Source organism: Arachis hypogaea, chromosome 2 (assembly GCF_003086295.3).
Source record: "Arachis hypogaea cultivar Tifrunner chromosome 2, arahy.Tifrunner.gnm2.J5K5, whole genome shotgun sequence".
Lineage (NCBI taxonomy): Eukaryota > Viridiplantae > Streptophyta > Magnoliopsida > Fabales > Fabaceae > Arachis > Arachis hypogaea.
Genome location: NC_092037.1, coordinates 79,410,612 through 79,419,635, shown reverse-complemented (window position 1 = coordinate 79,419,635; position 9,024 = coordinate 79,410,612). Strand labels below are relative to the sequence as shown.

General features: G+C 37.4%; 1 non-coding gene across 1 annotated transcript; it reads right to left on the bottom strand.

Annotated features, from left to right (window-relative positions):
• Positions 1–7,844: 7,844 nt before the first annotated feature.
• On the bottom strand, positions 7,845–7,948 carry LOC112763182 (small nucleolar RNA R71). Its single transcript, XR_003182835.1, has one exon. It is a non-coding gene; the product is annotated as a small nucleolar RNA R71 (small nucleolar RNA).
• Between the last annotated feature and the right edge of the window lie 1,076 nt (positions 7,949–9,024).

Sequence of the window (9,024 nt, the reverse complement as noted above, 5' to 3'; positions counted from 1 at the left end):
TATTCCAAGTGGCACACCCAGTTTTACACGCCCAACCTTATTTGTTGTTTCCTTTCTATTTTTGTTGTTCTTTTCACCTAAAATTCAACACAAACCCATTTCAAAGCAATGTACTATAATATATATCATTTGTTCTTGAAATTTCATTGATTAAATGGGATTATGCTCTTTTTATGGTCCTTTTAGGCAAGAGAAAGGGGTAGATGATGCCAGTCATCACAACACCAAACTTAAGTTTTGCTTGTCTCCAAGCAGATCAATGTGAGTTACTCTTAGATGGATTGGGACTTGACCTTAGAGAAATGCATTCATCACCAAGGATAAGGTTAAGTGTTAACTCATGCATGAATCTTATTGATTTAAAGCCACAATGAACTCCTAAACTCTTGAGGATTCTTTCAAGTTTTTGCCTTGGGAGCCCTTTCTATTGATTGTCACCTTGAAGTAGCAAGAATGGTTTCTTGTTCTTTTTAATTTTCTTTCCAATTGACCACGACTCTAAGTGCTTTGTCTCAAGACGGCCCTTTAGATTAGGCTTTCAATTAGCACTCCCAAACCAGTGGGTTTTAGGGTACTAGGTGTTGAAATACCCCTAAGAATATACTTGCCCATGTCTCTCTTCTTGACACATATTCACCACAAGCATCTACCAGGATCTTTGGCTCTCTTGAGCTATCTATTTCTTTCTTTTGTCCTAGTAGTTGATGCTCAGAGTCTTGGTTCTATATATATTCAAGGGACACCTCTAGCATCTACTTATTATATCCTCTAAGTTTAATTGTTCATCATGACTTATTTTCTTTCAAATTCATTCAAGGTTTTCTACTTAATTCCTATTTCTTAGTTTTTGAATCATCTCACTTGGTCTTAGTCTCTTTTACTCTTGTTTTTGCACAGACTCATCATAGACTCTTATGGAAACAAATTATTCTTTTATTTAATGTTAATGAAGCTTAAACAACATTGCATTTTCTTTCTAAAACTTAAATATAAAGGACTCATAAAAAAAGTACTTCAAAAGCATAAAGAGATTAAACTATTACTAACAAAATACTAATAAAAAATTCAGAATTTAAAACTAAAATTTATCAACCATGGGACTCAACAACCTTTGATCTTCTTGGAGCAGCTTCAGTTTATTGGTCTTTTTCCCTTGTCTTTCTTCTTGGAGGAGGAGTCATCACCATCTTTATTGGAGGATCTTTCTTATGCTTTGGTGTTCTTGGGTTTCCAAAAACCCAGCCTTCCCATGTAGGCCCTCTCATCTTCTTTGTGCTTGGCCAATATCTCCTCTTGCCTAGCACTTAGCTCCTTCATTCCTTGCATGAATGTGGGGTATTCGGGGTTCAAAGCGGCTATAGCATTGCACAAATGATTCAGTTTTGCTTGTGTATTGATGTCATACTGCCTCCCTGAAGTAGTTCTAGCATCATAAAGATGCCTAAACTCAGTAAGATTTCTCTGCTGCCATTTTCTTTGCTCCATGATTTTATTGAGGCTGCCTTGTATTTTCCCCAGTTGAATTGGCCTTGTTGCTCCTTCATGTACTCCATGCTTCCTTGGAGTTGTTGTATGCTCTCATGCACTTGGTCCTAGTGTTGTTGTTGTTCCTTGAGTTGGTTGATATCTTTTCTCAAATGGTGTATATTTCCCTTCATTTGGTGGATGTCTTCTTGCATTTGCTCCCAGTTGAATCCTTTAGGAAATTGTGGATATGGTGGTGGTGGAAGTGGTAGGTATTGTGGTTGGTCTTCATCCTCTCCTTCTTATAGTGGTGGCCCTTGTGGTTCATGAACATGAACTCTGTGCTCCCTTGCTCTTTGAAATGGGTTGATAGCCACCACTTTGGACATCTTTTTGGTAGTTATAGGCTTCTCTTGGTCCACCAAGACTTCATCAATAATCTTCTCAACCCCAGCCTCATCTCATAGCCTTTGAATAATGCTTGCGAAGGCCAACCTTGTGCTATCCTTGGGAATCTTCAGCACCCTATTGATATTGTTGGCAATCATCTCCCCAACATTGACATTTTCTCCTTTCAATATGCAATATATGAGCACTGCTCTCTCCAATGTTACCTCTGAAGTGTTGGATGTAGGGTTAAGGGATCTTCTTACAAAGTCCAGCCATCCTCTAGCTTGGGGGCTCAAATCCTTTCTTCTCAGTTGATTAGGCCTTCCATCTTTGTCATTTATCCATTGCACATTGAGGACACATATCTCATTCAGGATCTCTTTAAATCTTGGCTCTGGTAGCTTCACCCTCTCTTCATTGTTCCTAGAGGAACTAGTGGGTCTCACCATCAGCATCCTATCTATGTTAGCAGGGCTATAATCAATAGCTTTCCCCCTTACATAGCTTAGATAGCCATAAGGTTTCCTAGGTTGTGGCATGGCATTCGCATAGAACTCTCTGACCAAACTTTCTACCACCTTCCTTGGTGGATTGCACAAGAGAGCCTATCCTCTGCTGTTGATTTTTCTATTGATCTCAAGATGTTCATTCTTTCCAAGTTGGAAACCTACTTCTGGAATGATGTGCCTCTCACTCACCCAACCATAAAATTGGTTTTGGTTGAATGATGAGAGAAACTTATACTCGTTGAAGCTTTGGAAGGATCCGAAAGTAGCTTCCTTGGTCTTTCTTTTCTTTGATGAGGAAGCTCTTGGTGGTTCCATTGAAGTGAGGGAAGAGGGTTTGGAAGGTTGAAGAATGGTTAAAGAAAGGGGTAAAGAAGGAGAGCAAAATAAGGGTTTGATCCACAACACCAAACTTAGGACTTGATTGTCCCTAATCAAGTAAAAGCGAATAGAAAAGACAAAGAAAGAAAAGAGAAAGGGGAAGTGCAAGTGTATTTGGGTGTGAAGTTGGGTTTTGGTATGTGAAGAAAGGTGGAAAGGTGAGTGTCTTTTATAAAGGTGAAAAAGATAGTCCGGAAGGTGGGAATAAAAAAAGCAAATCAATGTTTTCCCACCTGGGAGTGGCGCCTAGCGTGGAAAGAGGCGCCAATCCTTATCCTTTTGGCTTCCTTCAGATGTTGAGTTCCAAAGTGTAAGTACACTTTGACTCATTTTCTCAGTGAACTATCAATAAAGTGGACCCCACCTTTTCCTGAAAATTAAATCCAAAACCCCCATCAGTGATAAAAAAAAGAAATGCTTCATATTCATGTAATTAAAATGCAATTGATGAGTGTTCCTTAGGACACCAAACTTAAATCCCTTGCATATAGTAAATTGGTTTCATCATTGGACTTTAATGTGTTCATAAGGGGTGGAATAAATTTAATCCTTTCATATTCCTCATCTTCCAATTCCTTTGTACACAGTGAAGTAACTCTTTATGCATCACCAATTTACTAAATGTTTCAAACTTAAACCATGTTGGGCTTGTGTGTGAATTTCTTATGGTGGTGGCCACACTAAACTTAATTTTTGGGATTACTTTCAAAGTTAATTCAACCAATAAGTTGTAAGCCTAAATTAAGTGGGTTAATGGCCACACCAAACTTCGCTGTTTAGCTAGTTTCTCAGCCTATTCAATCACCCTTAATTAATATGTTCAGCAACCTTGCACTTCCAGTAAACAAAAGAAAATAAACCAAAGAACTATCAACTAATGTACTGAAATTTAAACTACCTAAATTCATAATCATAAGCTACTTTTAGGAAACAGAAAAAATGAAAGGATATGAGTGTTGGGGTGCCTCCCAACTAGCGCTTCTTTAACGACACTAGCTTGACGTTCCTTCCTCCTTAGATGAGGTTATAGCTCACTCTCTGCTCATCCAATGAGTCCCCCAAGTAGTGCTTAAGCCTGTGGCCATTGACAGTAAAAGTTCTTTGTGTCTTGTCCTCCATAAGCTCTACATGACCATAGGGAGACACTTTTAGGATTATGAAGGGTCCAGACCATCTTGACTTAAGCTTCCCTGGGAAGAACTTGAGCCTTGAATTGTATAGTGATGAGCGGATAATTTATACGCTTTTTGGCATTGTTTTTAGATAGCTTTTAGTAAGTTTGAGCTACTTTTAGGGATGTTTTCAATAGTTTTTATGTTAAATTCACATTTCTGGACTTTACTATGAGTTTGTGTGTTTTTCTGTGATTTCAGGTAAATTCTGACTGAAATTGAGGGATTTGAGCAAAACTCTAAAGAAGGCTGACAAAAGGACTGCTGATGCTGTTGGAATCTGACCTTCCTGCACTCGAAATAGATTTTCTGGAGCTACAGAACTCCAATTGGCGCGCTCTCAACGGCGTTGGAAAGTAGACATCCAGGGCTTTCCAGCAATATATAATAGTCCATACTTTTTTCGAAGAATGACGACGTAACTTGGCGTTGAACGCCAAGTTCATGCTGCTGTCTGGAGTTAAACGCCAGAAAAACGTCATGATTCGGAGTTGAACGCCCAAAACACGTCATAACTCGGAGTTCAACTCCAAGAGAAGCCTCAGCTCGTAGATTGATCAAGCTCAGCCCAAACATACACCAAGTGGGCCCCGGAAGTGGATTTATGCATCAATTACTTACTCATGTAAACCCTAGAAGCTAGTCTAGTATATATAGGACATTTATCTATTGTATTAGACATCTTTTGACAGTTTAATCTCTTGAATATTCGGTCACTTGATCATGGAGAGGGCTGGCCATTCGGCCATGCCTGAACCTTTTACTTATGTATTTTCAACGGTGGAGTTTCTGCACACCATAGATTAAGGGTGTGAAGCTCTGCTGTACCTCAAGTATTAATGCAATTCTATTTTCTTTTATTCAAATCTCTCTTATTCTTATTCCAAGATATTCATTCGTACCCAAGAACATGATGAGTGTAATGATGAAAGTGACGATCATTATCATTCTCACTTATGAACGCACGTGATTGACAACCACTTCTGTTCTACATGCAACAGAGCTTGAATGTGTATCTCTTAGATTCCCCAACAGAATCTTCGTGGTATAAGCTAGATAGATGGCGGCATTTATGAGGATCCGGAAAGTCTCACCTTGTCTGTGGTATTCCGAGTAGGATCCTGGGAATCCGGAAAGTCTAACCTTGTCTGTGGTATTCCGAGTAGGATTCCGGTAATGAATGACTGTGACGCGCTTCAAACTCGCAAGTGCTGGGCGTTAGTGACAGACGCAAAAGAATCAAGGGATTCTATTCCAGTAGGAGTGGGAACCAACCAGTGATTAGCCGTGCTGTGACAGAGTGCGTGAGCGTAGTTTTCACTGCGAGGATGGGATGTAGCCATCAACCATGGGTGATGCCTCCAGACGATTAGCCATGCGAGTGACAGCCGCAGAGGATCATTTTCCCGAGAGGATTGAAAGTAGCCACCGCTGATGGTGAACCTCTATACACAGCTTGCCATGGAAAGGAGTAAGAAAGATTGAGTTGAAGCAGTAGGAGAGTAGGCGTCCTTGAGCCATACAGTATCTCCATATGCTTATCTGAAATTCTCACCAATGAATCTGCATAAGTATTCTTATCCCTTTTATTTATTTTATTTATCCAATTTAATTCCATTTGACTCTATGATTCCAATCACTAACTGAGATCTACAAGGTGACCATAGCTTGCTTCATACCAACAATCTCTGTGGGATCGACCCTTACTCGCGTAAGGTTTATTACTTGGACGACCCAGTACACTTGCTGGTCAGTTGAACGGAGTTGTGTCCACTCGTGCCAAATACCTAAATTCCACAATTTTACAATGAATGCACATCAAAGAATAGTGATCACAATTTCGTCCACCAAGTTTTTGGCGCCGCTGCTGGGGATTGTTCGAGTATGGACAACTGACGGTTCATCTTGTTGCTCAGATTAGGTAATTTTCTTTTCAAAAATCTTTTTCAAAATTTTTCTTTTCTTTTCCGTTTTTCCAAAAATGTTTTTCGAAAAAATTAATAAAAATACAAAAAAATTAGAAAATCATAAAAATAAAAAAATATTTTGTGTTTCTTGTTTGAGTCTTGTGTTAATTTTTAAGTTTGGTGTCAACTGCATGCTTTTAAAATTTTTCTTGCATTTTTCGAAAATCTCATGCATTCATAGTGTTCTTCATGATCTTCAAGTTATTCTTGACAAGTCTTCTTGTTTGATCTTGATGATTTCTTGTTTTGTGTCTTTTGTTGTTTTTCATGTGCATTTTTGCATTCATATTTTTCATGCATTAAAGATTTCTAAGTTTGGTGTCTTGCATGTTTTCTTTGCATCAAAAATTTTTCAAAATTATGTTCTTGATGTTCATCATGATCTTCAAAGTGTTCTTGGTGTTCATCTTGACATTCATAGCATTCTTGCTTGCATTCATTGTTTTGATCTAAAAATTTCATGCATTGAGTATTTTTGTTGTTTTTCTCTCTCATAATTAAAAATTCAAATATCAAAAAAATATCTTTTCCTTATTTTCCTCCAAATTTTCGAAATTTTGGGTTGACTTGGTCAAAAATTTTTAAAAATTAGTTGTTTCTTACAAGTCAAGTCAAAATTTCAATTTTAAAAAATCTTATCTTTTCAAAATCTTTTTCAAAAATCATATCTTTTTCATTTTTTATATAATTTTCGAAAATTTCAAAAATTATTTTTCAAAATATTTTCAAAATCTTTTTCTTATCTTTTTATCAAATTTTCGAAAATTAAGCTAACAATTAATGTGATTGGTTCAAAAATTTGAAGTTTATTACTTTCTTGTTAAGAAAGGTTCAATCTTTAAATTCTAGAATCCTATCTTGTAGTTTCTTGTTAGTTAAGTAATTTTTAAAATTAAATCTTTTTCAAAATATCTTTTTCAAATATATCTTTTTATCTTTTATCTTATCTTTTTCAAAAATTTTATCTTTTTCAAAATTTGATTTCAAAATATCTTATCTAACTTCTTATCTTCTTATCTTTTTCAAATTTGATTTCAAATCTTTTTCAATCAACTAACTAACTTTTTGTTTATTTCTTATCTTTTTCAAAACCACCTAACTACTTTTCCCCCTCTAATTTTCGAAAATTCTCCCTCTCTTTTTCAAAAATTCTTTTTGTTTTAAATTTTAATTTTAATTATATTTTGTCTTTGATTTTCGAAAATTACTAACCTCTTTTTCAAAAATTATTTTCGAATTTCTCCCTCTCTTTTCTTTTTCTATTTAATTATTTAATTACTAACACTTCTCTTCACCTCTCCTCATCCAAAAATCCGAATCCATCCTTCTTCTTTCTTATACCCCTTTCTTCTTCTACTAACATAAGGGAATCTCTATACAGTGTCATAGAGGATTCCTCTTTCTTTTCTTGTTTTCTTCTCTTTCATATGAGCAGGAACATGGAAAAGGGCACTCTTGTTGAAGTTGATCCAGAACCTGAAAGGACTCTGAAGAGAAAATTAAGAGAAGCTAAATTACAACAATCCAGAAATAACCTTTCAGAAATTTTCGAACAAGAGAAGGAGATGGCAGCCGAAAATAATAATAATAATGCAAGGAGAATGCTTGGTGACTTCACAAAGCCAACGTCCAAGTTTGATGGAAGAAGCATCTCCATTCCTGCCATTGGAGCCAATAACTTTGAGCTGAAACCTCAGCTAGTTGCTTTAATGCAACAAAACTGCAAGTTTTATGGACTTCCATCTGAAGATCCTTATCAGTTCTTAACTGAGTTCTTGTAGATATGTGAGACTGTAAAGACGAATGGAGTTGATCCTGAAGTCTACAGACTCATGCTTTTCCCTTTTGCTGTAAGAGACAGAGCTAGAATATGGTTGGATTCACAACCTAAGGATAGCATGGACTCCTGGGATAAGCTGGTCACTGCCTTCTTGGATAAATTCTTTCCTCCTCAAAAGCTGAGCAAGCTGAGAGTGGATGTTCAAACCTTCAAACAAAAAAATGGTGAATCCCTCTATGAAGCTTGGGAAAGATACAAGCAGTTGACCAAAAGATGTCCATCTGACATGTTTTCAGAATGGACCCTATTAGATATCTTCTATTATGGTCTCTCTGAATTTTCGAAAATGTCACTGGACCACTCTGCAGGTGGATCTATTCACCTGAAGAAAACGCCTGAAGAGGCTCAAGAACTCATTGACATGGTTGCAAACAACCAGTTCATGTATACCTCTGAGAGGAATTCCGTAAATAATGGGATATCTCAGAAGAAAGGAGTTCTTGAAATTGATGCTCTGAATGCCATATTGGCTCAGAACAAAATGTTGACTCAACAGGTCAACATAATCTCTCAAAATCTTAATGGATTGCAACATGCATCCAACAGTACTAGAGAGGTAGCTTCTAAAGAAGCTTATGATCCTGAGAACCCTGCCATGGCAGAGGTTAATTACATGGGTGAACCTTATGGAAACACCTATAACCCATCATGGAGAAATCACCCAAATTTCTCCTGGAAGGATCAACAAAAGCCTCAACAAGGCTTTAACAATGGTGGACGCAATAGGCTGAGTAATAGTAAGCCATATCCATCATCTTCTCAGCAACAGACAGAGAATTCAGAACAAAACACTTCTAATTTAGCCAATATTGTCTCTGATCTGTCAAATGCCACTTTCAGTTTCATGAATGAAACAAGATCCTCCATTAGAAATTTGAAGGCACAAGTGGGCCAGCTGAGTAAGAAAGTCATTGAAACTCCTCCCAGTATTCTCCCAAGCAATACAGAAGAGAATCCAAAAGGAGAGTGCAAGGCCATTGATTTAATCAAAGTGGCCGAATGCACTAGGGAGGAGGAGGACGAAAATCCTAGTGAGGAAGACCCCCTGGGACGTCCTTCAAGCAAGAAGGAGTTTCCTATTAAGGATCTAGAGGACTCTGAGGCTCATCTAGAGACCATAGAGATTCCATTAAATCTCCTTCTGCCATTCATGAGCTCTGAAGACTATTCTTCCTCTGAAGAGGATGAAGATGTGACTGGAGAGCAAGTTGCTCAATACTTAGGAGCTATCATGAAGCTGAATGCCAAGTTGTTTGGTAATGAGACTTGGGAAAGTGAACCTCCCTTGCTCATTAGTGAACTAG